This window comes from Mustela nigripes, chromosome 12 (genome assembly GCF_022355385.1).
Source record: "Mustela nigripes isolate SB6536 chromosome 12, MUSNIG.SB6536, whole genome shotgun sequence".
In the NCBI taxonomy this organism is placed as follows: Eukaryota; Metazoa; Chordata; class Mammalia; order Carnivora; family Mustelidae; genus Mustela; species Mustela nigripes.
In genome coordinates, this window is record NC_081568.1 from 123,499,099 (window position 1) to 123,519,310 (window position 20,212).

A 20,212-nucleotide genomic window follows, 5' to 3' on the forward strand; every position below is an offset into this window, starting at 1 on the left:
AAGGTGACATTAAAAAAAAGTGAAAATATAGCTTCAAAATATATTTGAACTTATCAAATTAAAAGACGCTGTTGTAAATAACAAATTTTTTATGTAAGCCGCATGGTAATAACAAAGCAGAACCTGTAATATATGCACAAAAGATAATGAGAAAGGACTCTAAAAATGCCACCAAGTCATCAAACCACAAAGGAAGACAATAGGAGAAAAAAAGGAACACAGAGAACTACAAAAATGTAAGTAATTACATACCTAAGTTCTCCAATCAAAAGAGACTAGTTGAATAGATTTTTTTTAAAATACATCTATATGTTGTCTATAAGAACCTCCCTTCTGAGGGCACTTGGGCAGCTCAGTTGTTAAGCGTCTGCCTTTGGCTCAGGTCATGATCCCAGGGTTCTGGGATCAAGCCCCACATCAGGCTCCCTGTTCAGCAGGAAGCCTGTTTTTCTCTCTCCAACTCCCCCGCTTGTGTTCCTGCTCTCTCGCTGTCAAGTAAATAAATATATAATTTTTAAAAAAAAATTAAAAAAAAAGAACCTCCCTTCTGATATAAGGATTTACATACAGAAACTGAAGGGAGGAAAAAACATACTTCATCAGGACAGAAATCAAAAGAAAGCTGAGGTAGCTATATTTATATCTGACAAAAGGGACCTTAAAACAAAAATTGTAATAAAAATAAAGGATTCAGGGGCGCCTGGGTGGCTCAGTGGGTTAAGCCGCTGCCTTCGGCTCTGGTCATGATCTCAGGTCCTGGGATCAAGTCCCGCATCGGGCTCTCTGCTCAGCGGGGAGCCTGCTTCCCCCTCTCTCTCTGCCTACCTGTGATCTCCCTCTGTCAAATAAATAAATAAAATCTTAGGAAAAAAAAAAATCTTCCTTGAAAATAAATAAATAAATAAAGGATTCATATATTGATAAAAATGTCAATCCAAGAAAAGAATATAACAAATATTTATGAACCCAACATAAAAGCAATCAAATATACAAAGTAATATTAAAACATGTAAAAATGGAGAAATAGTAAGAGACCTTAATATCCCACTTAAATAGATCATCTAAATAGAAAATCAATTAAAAAAGAAATGAAAAAACATTACTCTTGGGACACCTGAGCACCCAGTAGGTTAGGCAGTTGCCTTCAGCTCAGGTCATGATCCCAGGATCCTAGGATCGAGTCCCACATCAGGCTCCTTGCTCAGTGGGGAGCCAGCTTCTCTCTCTGCCTGCTGCTCCCCTTGTGTGTGTTCTAACAAATAAATAAATAAAATCTTAAAAAAAAAAAAAAAAACATTGTCCTTAAATGACATGTTAGACCAGATGGACTTAATAAATGAATATAGAACATTCTATCCCAAAACAACTTTCTTTTCAAGAGCACAGGGAAGAATCTCCAGGATAGATCATATCTTTAGGTTTCCAAACAAACCTTAACAAATTTCAGTTTAAAATCATATGAAGCATCTTTTAGGAAAATAGTGTGAGGCTAGAAGTCAATTACGAAAAGAAAGCTGGGAATTCATACATGAGGAGATTAAAGAAGAAACCAAAAGAAAAATATTTGAGGCAAATGAAATTGTAAATAAAAGCTAAATTTACAGAATGCAGCAAAACCAATTCCAAGAGAAATTTTGATAGTGCTAAAGGCCTACCTCAAGAAACAAAAATCTCAACCTAAGTTTACACCTTAAGGAGCTAGGAAAATAGTTACAAGGGAAGCCCAAAGTTAGTAGAAAGAAGAAAATATCCAGCAGAAACAAATGAAATGGACACTAAAAAGGCAGTAGAAGGTCAATGAAACTAAGAGCTGGTTTCTTCAATAAGAAACAAAATTGACTATTGTGGACATTGCTGCTATAAACCATAAGTGACTCTTAATCTAACAAAACAAACTGAGGGTTGCCGGGGGGAGGGGGTTTGGGAGAAGGGGGTGGGATTATGGACATTGGGGAGGGTATGTGATTTGGTGAGTGCTGTGAAGTGTGTAAACCTGGTGATTCACAGACCTGTACTCCTGGGGATAAAAATATATGTTTATAAAAATAAAAAATTTAAAAAAAAAAAAAAAAAGAAACAAAATTGACAAACCCTTAGCTAGACTCACTAAGAAAGAAAACCCCAATATCATCAGAAATCAAAGAAGAGATTATAATACCACAGAAATACAAAGGAACATAAGAGACTATTTACAAGCAGTATACACCAACAAATTGGACAACCTGGAAGAAATGGATGAACTCCTAGAAACATAAAACCTTCCAAGACTAACTCATTAAAAAAAAAGAAGAAAAGAAAACCTGAATAGACCAACTAATAATAAGATTGACTCAGTAATCAAAAACCTCTCAAAAAACAAAACTTTAGAACCAAACAGCTTCACTAGTGAATTCTTCCAAACACTGAAAGAACCCCTACCAATTCTTCTCAAATTCTTTTAAAAAATAAAAGAGCAGTGAATAATTTCTATTTATTTTATCATATCCTGAAAGGGATGCCATAAGAAAATTATAGTGCAACATTCCTGATGAACATAAATGTAGAAATTCTTAACAATGTATTAGCAAACAGGGCACCTGGATGGCTTAGTCAGTTAAGCATCTGCCCTTGGCTCAAGTCATAATCACAGGGTTCTGGGACGGAGCCCCATGTTGGGCTCCCTGGTCAGTGGGGAGCCTGCTGCTTTCTGTCTCTCTGCTTGTGCTCTGTCAAATAAATAATCTTGAGAAAAAATATGTTAACAAACCCAATTAAACAGCACATTAAGAGGATCATACACCATATGAAGTATGATTTATTCCCAGGATAGAAGGATAGATCAACATCTGATAATTATCCATGTGATAAACCATATTAGCAAAATTAATGATAAAATCATATCTCCATGCGGAAAAAAAATGCTTGCAAGATATATACACTGAAAACTCTATGACATTGATGACAGAAATTGAACACAATTATATAAGAAAGATACTCTATGTTTGTAGACTGGAAGAATACTGTTAAACTATCTATACTATCCAGAGCAATATGAAGATTCAAGGCAAACCCTATAATTCCAATGGCACAGTTTACAGAAATAAAATAAGGAGTCTTAAAATTTCTATACAACCATAAGCAACCTTGAGGAGCCATAGAAATCTTGAGAAAGAAAAACAAAGCTGGACATGCTACCTGATTTCAAATGATACTGCAAAACTACAGTAATCAAAGCCATATGGCATTGACATAAAAACAGGCATAGAGATGAATGGGAAACAATTAGAAAGCCTAAGAGGAAAAAACCTACATAGATGTATGGTCTGTTAATTTAGACAAAAGAGCCAAGAATATAAAACAGGGAAAGGACAGTCTCTTCAATAAGTGGTGCTGGGAACACTGGACAGCCACATACAAAATAAGAAACAATAGCACTAGTATCCTTTGCCAAACACAGAAATTTAACTCAGTTAATTAAAGAGTTGAATGTAAGACTTGAAACCACCAAACCCCTGGCAGAAAACATAGGCAGTAATCTCCTTGGCAAAGGTCTTCACAGTGATTTCTTGGATTTGACACCTAAAGCAAAGGCAACAAAAGCAAATAAAGTAGGACTACAGCAAATGGGAAAGGTTTTGCCCAACGAAAGAACCCACTAACAAAATGAAAAGGCAAGCCCTTGAATGGCAGAAAATATTTGCACATCAGGTATGTGAAACTAGGTTAATACCAAAAATATATAAAGAACTTACACAACACGACACCGAAAGTACAAATAATCTGAATAAAATTGGACAGAAGACACGGATAGATGTTTTTCTAAAGAAAACCTACAGATGGCCAACAGACATGTGAAAAGGTGTTCAACCTCGCTAATCATGAGGGAAATCCAAATCAAAACTACAATGAGATATCACTTCTCATCCGTTAAGATATCTATCAACAACCAGATATTACATGTTACTCAAGACGAGGAGAAGAGGGAACCCTTCTTCATTGTTGGTCATAATGGAAATTGGTATAGGTAAGTGGAAACTGGTACAGCTACTATAGAAAACAGGTTGGAAGCTCCTCAAAAAATTAGAACTACCATATAATCCAGCAATTCTCCTTTTGGGTATTTTCTGGAGGGGGAAAAAAAAAAAAGGAAAACACTAACTCTGAGATGTATATACCTCAATGTTCACTGCAACTTATTTTCAACAGGCAAGATATGGAAATGACCTAAAGGTCCATCAATGGACAAATGGATCCAGAAAGTTATACATGCACACAGTGGAATACATCACTCACCATAAATTAAATGTAGCCATTTGTGACAACTTGGATGGAACTTGAGGGGATTATACTAAATAAAATAGATCAGAAAAAAATGTAGCATATGATTTCACTTATATGTAGAATCCGGAAAAACAAAAACAAAAACCTCAGTAAAGAGAATAGATGGATGATAGACAGGGATGATGGGGTGGGCTGGGAAAAACTGGGGAAGGGACAGTCAAAAGGTACAAATTTCCAGTTATAAAAAAACCATGAGGACATAACATATAGCATGTTGACTACAGTTAGCAACTTTCAGATATGAAATACAATATTAACAGGGTAATGGTTAAATGTTACCAAAAAGTAACTATATGTGGTATTACCTACTTGTGATGATCATTTCACAATATATACAAATACCCAATCATCGTGTTTACTTAAAACTAACATAATGTATGTCAATTATACCCTAACAAAGAAAATGTGAGCCATACTAAGAGCATGACCCATGAAAGAAAAAATTTAGAAGTTGGAGTTTATAAAATTGAAATCTTGTATTGTACAAAAGATACTGTTCAGAGACCAGCCACAGACTAAGAGGAAATTTTTGGAAATCACATATCTCTGTTAATGAACTTCCACCTAAAATATACAAAAACTCTTGAAACTCAACTGTAAGAAAAAAACACATTTAAAAATTGGTCAAGAGACCTCAACAGCTACCTCGTCAAAGAAGTTACATAGATTTAAATAATCATATGACAAATGATGTTAAACTTTTTGTCATAAGGAAGTACACATTAAAACAATGAAGGAGTGTTGTATCCAGAGCAGATAAAATCCAAAAAATGGACAATAACAAAAGCTAATAAGAATATAGAGAAAGAGGAATTTTCATTCATTGCTGGTAGAAATGCAAAATGGCACAGCTACTCTGGAAAACAATTTGGCCATTTCCTAGAAATTTAAACTTTATCTTACCATATAATTCATCAATCATACTCCTAGTTATTGACTTGAAAACCCAAATCCACACCAAGACAAAATGGCCTATTTATACTGTCATGACATGAAACAACCATGATGTACATCATTAAGCAAACAGAAAAACTATAGTACCTCCATTCAGCAGAATACTATTCAGTGATTTTAAGAAATAAGTTATTAAGCCATGAGAGGACATGGCAGAATCTTAAACGCATATTTTGAAGTGAACAAAACCAGTCTGAACTGGCTACATAATGAATGGTGTCAACTACATGACATTCTAGGACAGAAAAATGTGCAGAAATAGTACAATGCTCAAAGTTTGCCAGAAATTTGAGGGCAGGAAGGAAACAAATAGGTTATTTTTTTTTTGGAGGGGCAAAACTATACTATATGGTACATGATACTTTATCAAAATCCTTAGAACGTTGCAACATAAAACCCAAATCTTAATGTATACAATTTTTTTTGAAAATTTAAGAAAACAGATTCTGAAAATGGAATAGAGACCATGACAAAAGAATCCTTCCACATTACAAACATTATACAGCATTAAAGAAGATGGCTGAGGGGATAAAGGTGCTGGTCTGACTAACTTTACATAGGAATTGCTTCTGTGGGACTAAGAGCAAAAGGAACTGAACATGAGGACTATATTCTAATTCATAAAGTTGTGTCCCATGTTGAGTACAAGGTAAAAATTATGGTACTGCTCTACTTGTGTATGCATGTGTACTAGAACTGAGCAGTTAAATGGATTCTAGAAGGTAAAAGCTAAGTTGCTTACTATCCAAGTAGAAACAGATGAGTGAGAGGAATCCAGAATGACTGATACGGTAATTAACTTGAGTTGAAGACATCAATATGTACCTCAATATAAATACTAATAGATATTCACCAATCTATATATGTGTGCATGTACACAGGTTACTATTCAGGCATGTATTCCTTGCTTTCTCAGCTGAGTAATCTAGAAGTAATGATAACCCAGTATTAATAAGCATACCCAACACTGAGACTGATTTCCAATATGCTTTTCTAATAAAAGAAGCATAGTTTTTTCAGAAAATGGCTGACTGTAAGCCTCACTAGATTTATAAGACAAGCCTGGAGGATGTTGTTATGCCAGAAAATAGGAATATACTAAAAAAAAAAAAAAAAAAAGAAAAGAAAAGAAATACAGTTACTTGATATCCATATGTTAAAGGAACACAGCACAGGAGCCAATTCAAGGAGCCCTCAAGGGCCAAAGCAGAAAAATTTAAGGAAAAAAAGTAGTATTAGCTTATAACTCTCAGTGTAAATAAATCATGAATTCATACTAGTATGAATAAATTATGGAATAATAAAAATGAAATAAAAGATAAATCTTCTATGCAGAAAAATTCCAAATAAATTACATAGGTCCTATGGCTTTAGGAAGGGGAGGATTACTACCCATTTCCTAAGACTGGGCTGTACATAGTGACTTTTTCAAAAGAATACAGTACGGAGTGTGGAAAGGGTCAGATGGGAATAACTACAGCAGAGAAACCTAACAAACGCTACCTTAGTTAGGTGATTAAGGTCAACATCAACAATAATAAATCACATTAATAATGCATACCCTTGGTATGATGTCAGTTTACTTCTGTGATTCTCCTCCTTAACAGTCTACTCAGGAGGGAAACATTAGAACATTCCAACAGATCAGCATTCTTGAAAATACCTGACTCGTGCTCTTCAAAACTGCCAAGGTCATTAAAAAAAAAAAAAAACTGAGAAAAGGTCACAGCCAAGAGAAGCCTAAGGAGATATGACTAAATGGAAGGTAGCATGAATGACGTCCTACACAGTGGGTAAAAAATAATATAAATAAACTTCCAATGTTAATAATGATTATATTTGATCATTATAGCAGGTATATCATGTAAAAGGTTAATTGGAGAAACAGTACGGAGTATATCAGACCTCAAATATTTTTTCAATGTGTATAAAAACCTAAAACTGTTTCAAAAAAGTAACAAAAGATAGATTTAGGAGAGGAAAACAAGAACATTTAGAGAAATACTCACTGACAAAAAGGTGTTGAAAAATTTTTAGTCCTTTAAATATGAGGATATTGAGCTACAAAGAATATCAGGCAAATGACATAATCAAATGTAAAGAATATACAATATATTTTATGTTGCATATAATATATGGTTATACAATGGTTAAATAATGGTTCATATTAATAGCCAATACATTCACTCAAATGATATTCTGTCTTTTTCAAAAATAGTACAATAGACAATAGAACAGATTGTTCTATTATATATTTCATATATTTCTAGTAAATGGAAAATTTTATTACTCAAAATAATCCCATGGCCATTTGAATTAAGAGCAGCTTATTGAAATGATATGTTCAAAGTTAAAAACTATTTAGGATTGTATTAAATAATATTTATGCCGAATCACCTTGTATTTCTTCTATGTATTGAGGAAGTGGGATAATTTTAGATTTTGCATACAATTTACATAATTGATCAAAATTACATGTCTGCAACACGTAGGCTAATTTTCTTTAGGAAGTTCTGAGAAATGCGAGAAAACAAAGGAGACCGAACAGCTCCTCACATGCAGAAGCCAGTCTGATAGATGCAAGCCATTTATTCTCCCATTTGATAAACACCCTCACGATACACCAATTTAAGGTCACTCTGAGACAAAATTGAGAAAGAAAGGACACTTTATAATTTTGTCTAAGTACAGATAAAAAGGTCACTGTATCGTGACAAGAATATTAATGTTCTTTTTTTTTTTACTAAACGAGTATCTTTTATTCTTTTATCCAATCATAGAATCACCCCTGCTTTCTGACAGGGTCCATTCCAAAGAGCCACACTCTTCCTTAGACCAAAACTAAATCCTGAGACAGATTCTAATACTCTTATGAGATACTCCATGTTCCCCGATGGCGTGTATGCTTCCCCTCACTAACATGTACCCAACTTGTTCACTTCTAATGACTCCCTGGATGTATCTGGCTAAAAGTCAGTGACAGAAATCAGGATACTGTCATCACAAAAATAGAAAACCTTTACACTTAAGAAATTCTTATCAGTAAATTCTGCAAATTAACTACACTTGGGAGCAAATTACTTTAGCTAGCATACTAGTTCTTGCAGGACATTAAATGATTTCTTAGTGCTCATTTCTTACTGCTGGATAGTGATTAAAAACCATCTTTTCAGGAATTCCTTCAATTCAGGAATGCCATTTCTCTCATCCCCTTGGCCAAGATCTTCCCAACTACTCTGTTGGTCCTATTGTCCCCTCTACCTGCTTCTTGCTGTTAACTGCTCTATGTTTGACTTCTCCGTTTATAATCCTTGAACAGTACTGGTACAGAACAGGCTGTTATATAGAGGCTGACTTAGTTCTTTATAAAATCAAAGATTTCTGAACTATAAAAAGGGATCAGATCTACAGTACGAGACTTCCAGAATATAAACATGAAACCTATATGTGCTTTAAAGGTTGCTGTCATTATTAGAGTATAACATAAAAGTATTCTGCAAACTTTATATTCTTCTCCTGGAAGTATTAAATTCAGGGATATAATTTTCTCCAATTTTACTTCTGTATCTAACTCGGATGCAAACACTTGGTGTAATACTGGGCAGCTACATATGTGGTTAGTTACTCAGTTTCTTTTTTAAGCCTCCACTGCTTTAGACATCAAACTAGACTGAACAATGTTCTTGGAAGGAATAACTAAGTAATTGGGAATCTAGTAATCAAATTTTCCATCTACTTATCTATTTAGATACCCATTCACCATCCATCCATCAATTCATTAATCTAATTGACTGCCTGTCACTTATCTCTTGATGTCCTTGCTTTGTCCAGTTATCTGTGTCATGTGGTTTGGAGCAAGTTACCTCTCTAACCTTATCTCACACACACCACTGCTCTACACATGTGGTCTGTCTACGGTGGCAAAATCCTATCTTGGGGGGCTTTGTATTTGCTCTTTATTTGCTCTTTATATTGGGAATGCTCTTCCAAAGATAAACATTTGGCTTTCATTCTGATTTCCTTCTTCAGTCCTATTTTACTTTCTTTATGAGAATTTTCTGGAACGCTTTGTAAAATTATGCCCTCTCCATCATACTTACTATCCTAACTCCCTTTTCCATTTATAACAAATACTAATATTATTAAATTTATATACTTATTTTAATCTCTTTCATCAACTAAAATTTAAGCTCTGCTAAGGCAGAGATTATGTTCTGTCAATTTAGTATTACATTTCCAGTATCTTAAATGGAACTTGTCCATAGAAATCCTTATGAAAAATTTTTCCAATTCATGGAATTTTAGGGAAGATAAAAAGACACACTGCTTAACCCTGAACCTTGTACAGACCATAAACTAAATAGATGGCACACACAGACTCGTAATACTTTATATAACACTATGCATAGAACACTTTCAAGTACAAAACTTAAGTACTCATCACTCTCTTAAGAGATATTCCTTGTTATTAGATATTTAGTTCTAATGATAAATAATACTGAAATATATACAAAAATCCATATATACTCTATAATATTACATTTTTATAAGACAATATATTTTGAGTAACTTTACTGTGATTAGAAGGTTATAATTTAATTCATGAAAATGAATTTAAATGATATTTGCATAACTATAACTCAATATTCTTTATCAAGTCAGTCATTGTGGGTAAGTATAACTTTAATGAATGCAGTTAATTAACTTTATTATTTAAATGCACACATTTGCAAATTAATTTAGAATTTTCACCTAATAGAGAAAAGCAGCACCTTAGTCTCTAACAATTTTAAATGAAATATGGCTTCTCATAGTATTAACTTGGTCGCTTTTTCTTAGTGTTGGAGTGTTAAATAAGATACCTATGATTATCCTGGTGATTCACAGACCTGTACCCCTGGGGATAAAAATATATGTTTATAAAAAATAAAATATTAAAAAACAAAACAAAACAAAACAAAAAGATACCTATGATTATCTAATGTGATACAAATAGTGACATCTATGTTAATTAGCCATATGACTGAGTGAACCTTTTAAGATTATAGCTTACAGTTAGAAAATATTACACTTTTAGAAAGCATAACCTAATGAAATCTAAAATTATGAGTTATAGTACAACTTTATTGGAAAATGGGTATAGTATATACATAAAAACAGGGCATAATAGTTTCTAGTATCTGGTTCATATCAAGGACAGTATTATGAAATAACTACATAATTGTGTTTAAATAAAAAAAATCTTTACATAAGTTGTGTAAAGTGCAATAGCCTCCTCATAATTTTCCAAAAATGTGGATTCATAAGTCAGAATGCTCTGTTTAACCCTAAAAGTATGACATTGAGTAAATTACCTCACCCCTCCAAAACACCTGTCAAAATAGCAATAGTAAACCCATGTAATCTTTATACATATAATATCCATGTAAATCATTTCAAACTTAAGCATTTAATAAATATTAGTAATAGTAGTAGTTGTAGTCAGTTGTCCTATTTGCAACAAAGGAATGGTCATGCTTACTAGGTAATCCTGATTTTTCTTCCCCTCACATTCATGAGTCGTGTGCCTACTGATGGGGAGAACCTGTGTGTAGGTTAAGTACAGACTCGTCTCAGCAGCATCCCGAGGAAGCAGCAGTGCACCAGCTAAATGGCTTACCGTCCACAAGACCAGCATGAAATCTGTTCTGTTGGCCCCAGATTATCGGAAGAATCTAATGAAGATGCAGTCTGTGCACAAGGAAAACGAAGTGACCGTGGCACCTACCATGTTTTCACTCTGCCCATGAGGTTACCTGATTTCTCTAAGTCTTGTAAATTGTGTAACTTACAAATTAGAAATCTTGCAATTTGTAACTCTTGTAAATTTAACTTTGGTGAGACTTTACCATTGACCAGCCTTTTATACAATTCACAGCACCTATAGAAGGAGGTAACAATTTGCCGTACTACCTGGAAAACGAAGTACTCTAAAATCTGTCACTATGTCCTTTATTCTGGGGAAGGAAGGTTTCTCCTACAGGTATGCAAATAAGCTAGTCTCCAAATTAAATAGAACTTAAAACAAACTCACATTGAGAATGATTATCTCTTTTGCAAGGAATTTAGATTATGATTTTATATTTCTGTTCTATTTTAAAACATATTCTGAACATAGCTATTTCCACCCTCGGTATCATCAAAAACAGTTTCAAATCAATTTATCAACTCCAGGTTTGCCAACAACTTCCTCAGAGATATAGGACACATGTAATTAAGTATATCGTGTAAATGAACACATGGAAGAATGCAGATGAGGACAGGAGAACAGAAAGCTGAATTATAGCAAATGATGAACCCGATTGTCTGTTTTGGGATCACGAGAGATCACTACCAAACACTCAGTATTTCTTTGTGGATAGCTGGCTGTCCTCCGCTATACTGAAAGCTCCATCTTCCGTTACTATCCTCATCCAGGGTGTGACAGTAAAAGCTGACAAAGCACAGAAAAATCTGACTTAAAATGGACCCCAACACTGAACTCCAACTCTTAATTCTACTAATATGTCTCCAGGCTTTTTTTTTTTTTTAAGATTTTATTTTATTTACTTGACAGACAGAGATCACAAGTAGGCAGAGAGGCAGGCAGAGAGTGAGAGGAGGAAGCAGGCTCCCTGCGGAGCAAAGAACCCGATGCGGGGCTCGATCCCAGGACTCTGGGATCATGACCTGAGCCAAAGGCAGAGGCTTTAAACCACTGAGCCACCCAGGCGCCCCAAGGTTATCTATTTTTAAATTAAATTTCTAGTTTTATTTTTAGATTTTAAACCATTCAAAATCTGGGGACACCTGGGTGGCTCAGTTGGTTAAGCAGCTGCCTTCGGCTCAGGTCGTGATCCCAGCGTCCTGGGATGGAGTCCCACATCGGGCTCCTTGCTCGGCAGGGAGCCTGCTTCTCCCTCTGCCTCTGCCTGCCTCTCTGTCTGCCTGTGCTCGCTCACTCTCTCTCCCTCTGTCTCTGACAAATAAAAATCTTTATAAAAAAAAAATAAATGAAAATGGCTTAGTAATGGAGAACCTACTCAGTGTCAGGCATTGTTCCAAATACTTGACATACATTAACTCATTAAAAAAAAATAATAATAATAAAAAAATCTACACCAAAATCTCAGCAAAGTCTTTGGGCATAAGCCCTCACATCAGTTTTACAGTGTTTTGGTTTTAAATTAGATTATTTGGGGAAGCATGTAAAGATACATACTGCTGTTTTATGTAATGACCTAAAGCTTTTCCCCACTTATTTAACTTTTTGATACATAAAATGTTTTGATTTTATGATTATAAAAGACACATAGCTTTATCAACTTTACGGACATTGCTTTTTAAGCATTTTTAAATAGACTATGCTATTTTAGTTTTCCTCAGGATATTTATTTTGGCTTTGTTTCGATTAATGTTACATTCTTACATAAAATAGCATCTGACATGTGCATTTTCACAATAAACCACAACAGACAGTATTTCCTATTTTCTTTTAAACAACTTGAAACTCACATGGTTTCTAAATGGTGTGTCCTTCTCCATTCATCCTGTGCATTTACTGCTTGTCATCTACCTACCGTCCAGGTGACAGACACCTACCTTTGACTCCAGTTTGCCTCCCAAGATCAGGGTACAAAGAGATTAGGGTGACACAGGCAACGCAACTAGGGTATGAATTTTAAGGAGGCTCATTCTCAGAGCGAGTACCCCACCCTGTACATCAGGCTCTCTGCTCCTCTCTCTGTCTGCCTCTCTGCCTACTTGTGATCTCTCTCTGTAAATAAATAAATAAAATCTTTTTTAAAAATTAAAAAATAAAAGGGGCATCTGGGTGGCTCAGTGGGTTAAAAGCCTCTGCTTTCAGCTCAGGTCATAATCCCAGGGTCCTGGGTTCGAGTCCTGCTCAGCAGGGAGCCTGCTTCCTCCTCTCACTCTCTGCCTGCCTCTCTGCCTACTTGTGATCTGTCAAATAAATAAAATCCTTAAAAAAAAAAAAGAAGAAGTTCTTCCTCCTACGCTAGATGGTCTCCTAAATTAACTTTATATTTTTTACCTTTATATTTAGACATTAGTGCATCTGGAGTCCACAATCATATGCAGGGTTAGCCAGTGTGACTGAGAGGATTCTGTTCACTGCTACTCCATTCTCTCCTGATAATAGAATTAACTGTCTACAACTGTGAGACTTCGCAATAGAGAAGGACTATACACTTGTACTCCACTGACTTTGGGTGTTGTCCACATGACTTGCTTTGACCAAAGTAACATGAGAAGATATGAAATGGAGCAACGTCAAACAGAGACTCTGAAAGGCATCATATATTTTCTATTTGCCCCTCTTGCCTTCCTACTACCTGCCATGAGAAAAGCAGGCCCCCAGTGACTGCTATTCCTTTCACCTACATTTCACAGGGAGAGCTATATGAAGTGAGCCTGAATCCAAGCCTAGCCAATTTCAGCCGAAGCAAAGATTGATTATCCAATCCAAGGACATGAAAGTTGTGTTGCCACAGCAACACATGACAGATACATGAACCCTTTACTTTTCTTCATATAAGGGCACTATTTTTCTGTCAGGGTAACATGAAAAGCATAACAAAAAGTTTCAAAAAGATCTAACTAGATATATTAAAAAATTTCACTCTATCCATGTTAAAGAGCAGTTTTCCAGATGTCAAGCTAATCATAAGCATTTTAAGAGAAACTCTGGTTGGGACACCTGGGTGGCTCAGTTGGTTAAGCCGCTGCCTTTGGCTCAGGTCATGATCCCAGCGTCCTGGGATCGAGTCCCTCACTCGGGGGGAGCCTGCTTCTCTCTCTGCTTCTACCTGCCACTTTGCCTGCTTGTCCTCTCTCTCTCTGACAAATAAATAAAATCTTGAAAAAAAAAAAAGTGAAACTCTGGTTTACATTCATTACTAAAGCACACTGCTGTAGTCTTATAACAGGAGCATACCTTGAGGATGTCAAATTCAGTCCTCCAAAAGTGTATGATGGGGATATCGAAACCATAACTGTATAATGCATGAAGTTCACTCAAGAAAACCGAGTAATACTTACAAATTTAAGTTGATATGTTAATTGACATAATCTGTTTAATTCTAGGATCTGTGTGTAGTCATTTTTCCTAGATCTCACAAAATTCCAACAATATAGGTGGCCAAACCATGATGGATGATACCAACCTTGACACTTAAGAGTGTGTTATTCATTATCCACCTTCTTTATTATTTGAGCCATTTAATATACTTAGTGATTTCAGTGATTTGAGCTCCCCTAGTTAGTAGTTTTGAAAGCACACATAGACTATCACAGTAGTCTACTGAGGTAGGGGATATAATTACACAGACGTTATTTTTTATTCTTTTTTTTTCCATTTCTCTCCCTTTCCTTCTAAAACTATTTTCTTAACTGTTAGGCCATAGTTCAGAAATTTATACTATAAATACTGATGCTTTTGTGAGATTACCTAAATAAAAAGACATTATATAGTTAAAATGATTCCATTGCTCTCATCCTTAAATATACCACAAAGTGAACCAAAAGAACTTAATTCATTTCCCATCATATTTGGCCATTATGTCTTAATTTCATTTTCACAGATTATCAGTGAAAGAATAATAACTATTTCACCTCTCACTGGGTTCACATACTACTATAATAATAATTATCATTTAATGGACAGTATGTGCCACCATAGTGTATTAAAAGTAATTGTCAGGATCACGTAGGTTTTGCTACAGTAACAAATCCTGAAATATCAGGGCCTTACTACTATAAAAATTTCTCATTTATGAAAAACTCTATGCAGCTAGTCAGGGATTTCCCTTCATTTCCTGATGTCTGCCTTCCCAGATTTCTAGGATTGCTAAGGCATAGCAGGAAAGAGAATAAAGAGAGAAAGAAATGTAATAACCCTTAAATGCCTCAGATGGATGTGACACATCACTCCCTCTCACAGTTTCATGCTCTCACACTAATTCTGAATTAGGCTTATGAATGTTGTTATCCTGTCTTTCCAGAAAGTGAAAATAGACTGTCGAACAACCAGAACTGTCTCAACTAAATGAATAAAATGTTTTCCTTTGACATCCACTTCTATTTCTATGTACTCTTAGAGCTTCTATTTACAATCAGTCTCAGACTTCTATTCCAAAATCAGGACTACTTTCACCACATGTCACCAAGTGAATAATCATGGGGTTATGGCACAGTTTTAAATGATAATCTGTTCCCAGAAATAGATTAGCTAACTGGCTATCCTCACATGACACTTAGCTCTAATTCAACATTTGCTCTCAGACAAGGACTCCAGGAAACTCCTTTTCTTGGGGCAGGGCTGCCTTGTCCAGATTTAGAAAGGGGACCGTGTCTACGGAATCATTAGCCTTAACCATCTGGTGGACCCAGGAATAAATGGAAAGGTTCTAGCAGTCACTATTACAACTGTTAAGTGTAACATGAGCGTTCTTGTAACAATGAAAATTTTAAAAGGCCACTGAGAAGACAGGAATGCACAAAGACAAGAGTGAACAAGGACAGCAAAAGAAGAAGTGAACAGATGAACTGAGTTGCAAACGAACAGAGAGAACCTCCCTGTCTCTAATAATACAGAAGCCCGAGGAAGACTTTTCACTCTCCTATTTCTTCTCTCTCTCTCCTTTTATCCTGCTTTGTTTGTTCTTCTTGGGCATTGGTCTTTTTCACCGTTACATGAAAATAGAATTGGACCTTCTCTTGCTTTTGTAAAGCTTAAAAGGATGACTTCAGTCATCGAATTTAGGAAACATACTAGATTAATCTTTGTCGAGATAAAAGTAATGTAAAATAAACAAAAAATATCCAAGTGTCTCCCTTATTCCTCCCTCATTCCAATACCCTGACCTGCTTTCTTTCAGACATTCTCTTTGTCACCTCCGTAGAAGCAAATGAATGAATAGGAGTCAATAACCTTTCCTCAGTGTGAGGGATGAAACTACAAAGTCTGGCCTTTAATCTGAACCTCAAAAGAAAGCGTCGTTCAGGCAGGCATATGCTGAACTACTGCACTCTGAAAGCCTGACAAGCCCCTCTATCTCACTATTTTTAGCGACAATATCCACTATTTTTAGTGACAACTTTTAATTTCAGCAGTTGATAAAAACCAAATGACTTCACACAACATTACCATTTGAGCATTTTATGTTACCATAAAAGATGCACTAATTACCACAGGAAGTCAGGGACAGCTTTATAGTTTTCTCTATAAATGACATAAAAACACTGGAAACTCTATAGTTGGCATCATTTCGTCACGGGTTCTTTTTCAGATTTAAATATAGACCGTTTCCAAGCTCATTTTGCAAAGCTCATGTCTGAAGAATCACGAATGACCTATTTACATTACAAGGATTTCTTTAAAATTGATAAAAGGAGTTTATTTCAGTCCCCAAACAAAAATGTTCACTTGTGCTCAATCACCAGAGAGAGTTTCTTATCCAAGCCTCCAATTTTCAACTTGATTCTTTATCACCAACAGCTCTCTTGCAAGTAGAAAGAATCTAAACCTGGTAACTTTCAATGGCAATGCTACAATGTAAAGAATCTTCCCTTTTGCAGGTACAAAACCTAAATAGATGAGGAGGAAAGAGTTTCATTTTACTGGATCAGTACAAATGGTTGCCTTGAGATCATAGTACTTCTGGGATAAAATAAGATTGAGTGTTTTAAGGTCTATTTTTACTATGCTGCAATTTAAAAATAAAAATTCTATGCGGCCCTTCATAGGAGAATACTTTTAATAATAAGATCAGAAGGAAAGCAAATGAACATCACACACATTACGTGTATGTTTAGGGCAACACTGGACAAAAACGCAGTTACGTCAAACATGGACTAAACGGGGCGCCTGGGTGGCTCAGTGGTTAAGCCGCTGCCTTCGGCTCAGGTCATGATCTCAGGGTCCTGGGATCGAGTCCCGCATGGGGCTCCCTGCTGAGCAGAGAGCCTGCTTCCTCCTCTCTCTCTCTCTGCCTGCCTCTCTGCCTACTTGTGATTTCTCTCTGTCAAATAAATAAATAAAATCTTAAAAAAAAAAAAAAAACATGGACTAAACGCAATCATACTTTGCATGGAGTCTGCTGGTTTTTTCTGATGTTTACCTGTATTCTAGGCACTTTCAAATCCATTTTTTTCTATTTCAAAGCCAAGCTACAACTTGTAAGGTTAGATTTTAGCCCAGAGCTCCGTTACCAGAGGTAGTCCATGAATACTAGTACACTAATACTAACACAAAAACAATTTTATGCTGAAATGTGTAGAAGTTCAAGAAATGCAACAAAATTGCGAGTGAAAATATCTTCTCATAGGTTTCTAACTTAATGAAATACAATTCTGAGCTCAGAGTCATTAAGTACCCCCTTAATATCATATTCAGTTGACTCCTAAAGAACACGGGTTTGAACTGCATGAGATCACTTATACCCAGATTGTGTTTGATACGGTACAGTGCTATAAATGTATTTTCTCTTCCTTATGATTTTCTTAGTAACATTTTCTTTTCTCTCACGTACTTTATGGTAACAATACAGTATGTAATACATTATAAAATACGTGAGAACTATTTATGTTACTGTATTGGGAAGGCTTCTGGTCAATAGTAGGCTATCACTAGTTAAGTTTTTGAGGAGTCAAGGTTATACATGGATTTTCTACTGCTCAGGAGGTCGAAGTCCCTAACCCTCATGTTGTTCAAGGATCAACTATAACTAGTAATGACTGGCAGAACTCAACACTATTTGCTCACTCAAAGTCATGGAGTAGAATAGAAAAAAAAAAGAAAAGAAAAAAAAGTAAAGTAAAGTAAAAGAGCCTGGGCATTAAAAATTTAACTGTTAGTTAGTAACAGTATTGTGAGGTGTAGTTTTTATAAAAGTATGCTGCCAAGTTGTAGTAGTCTTAGAAAGAAATGGATGAGTATAGAAAATAGTCCTTCTATGTTTGTCTCATTAGAAAGATTCTCATGTTGACATTTCAAAATGTATACCTCAGATTTTTCACACTAGTATTCCCTAAGGAAGTTGGAGGGGGAGACAAACCATGAGAGACTGTGGACTCTGAGAGACAAACTGAGGGTTTTGGCGGGGGGGGGGGGGGGGGGGGGGGGGGGGGGGGGTCAGCCTGGTGGTAGGTATTAAGGAGGGCACGTATTGCATGGAGCACCAGGTATGGCGCATGAACAATGAATTTTGGAACACTGGAAAAAATAAAAATTTGAAAAAAAAAACTGAAAAATAAGGAGTATTATGCATTCATTACATACAGACTATATGGCACTGCTTTTTGCTCGGAATTCAAGTATGAAATGCATTTTCCTTGCCTTTAAGGATAGTGTTTGGGAGCAAGCAGAAAAACAGACATATAATTCCAATTCAGCACAGTAATTATTAAGCAGGTATGTAAGAAATGTAGAAGTGCCTAAATACTTCTCTCTCAGGGCTTCCACTTATCCTATTTCATAGCAGTTTATTTTTATTGCTTTTGAAGGTGTGCAGATTACAACAAAAGTTATAACTTTCCTATGACTAATTTTTCTTTTTTCAAACCAGTCATGAGTTATAAAGAAGGTTTGGGGACAAATACCAAAAGGAGCATATCATTATCCCATTCGGTAAAATTATACTCCCAACCTTTTCTATTTGGCTTGGAGTTGAATAAAAGTAGAATTGAAAGGGAGTCTACCCAGAGTTTTTTAGGTTGTACACTCTACCCTACTGCCTAGAAAAATGAGTATGTAAAGGTAAAATCCAGTTCACATGCCACATGCAGACCCAGGCATCTTGGCTTCCGTTCTTGTCCATAGGTTTGGTGAATTCAGGTAAAGATTTCTTATGGACTCGTGCCAGCCCTAAGCTTTAGGGCCTCCATTATCAGGCTGTAAGAAGACTGCCTCTATAAGAGATTCCTAGTTTGCTTTGGCAGCTCATACACAAAATTGAAATGATGCAGGGAGATTAGCATGGTCCTTATGCTAAAAGGACATGCAAAATTGTGGAAAACTCCATATTTTTACATCCCTTGTTCATGGACAAGAAGAGGTAATTTGTACAAGTGGCCATACTACCCAAATCCATCTACAGATTCAATACAATCTTGAAGGCATTCTTCACAGAAATGGAAAAAATAGTTCTTAATTTTGTTTGGAACTAGAGATGACCCTGAATAGTCAAAACAGTCCTACAGGGGAAAAAGAGTTGGAGATATCACAGTTCCTGATTTCAAACTATATTATAAAGTCATAGTAGGGTCCTGGCACAAAAACAGACACATAGATTAACAGAACAGAATCAAAGTCCAGAATTAATTTCTAGCATATATGGTCCACTCATATGTGACAAGGGAGCCAATGAGGAAAGGATGTCCTCCTCTACAAATGATGCTGAGAAAACTGGAAAAAGAACAATGCAATGGGACTCCTATCTCACACCACTCACAGGCATTAACTTGAGAAGGATCAAGAATTGATACAGTAGAACTTCTAGAAGAAAACACAAGAGACTCATCAGTATTGGTCTTGGCAATGATTATTTTTGGACATGACACCAAAAGTACAAACAATGAGAGCAAAAATCAACAAAAGGGTCTACATCAAACTCAAAAACTTCTGCAGAAAAATAAACAAAATGGAAAGACAGCCTACAGAATAAAAGAAAACTTCCCCAAACTATTTCTCAGATTAGGGGTTAATGTGCAAAATACATAACAAATGCACAGAACTTAATAATAAAAAATGACTGACTTAAAAATTGGCAGAATGAAAACATCTTTCCAAGGAGGACATCAAAAAGTCCAACAGGCACATGAACAGATGCTCAGCATCCCTAATCGACAGGGAAATGCCCACCAAAACCACAATGAGATTTTCACCGATACCAGCGAG

General features: G+C 35.7%; 1 long non-coding RNA gene and 1 other non-coding gene across 2 annotated transcripts in view; one reads left to right on the forward strand and one right to left on the reverse strand.

Annotated features, from left to right (window-relative positions):
* LOC132028009 (uncharacterized) overlaps positions 1–20,212 on the reverse strand; it is a 134,183-nt gene that overhangs the window by 31,527 nt on the left and 82,444 nt on the right. The window lies entirely within an intron of this gene.
* On the forward strand, positions 19,241–19,343 carry LOC132028997 (U6 spliceosomal RNA). The gene has a single exon (XR_009407641.1). It is a non-coding gene; the product is annotated as a U6 spliceosomal RNA (small nuclear RNA).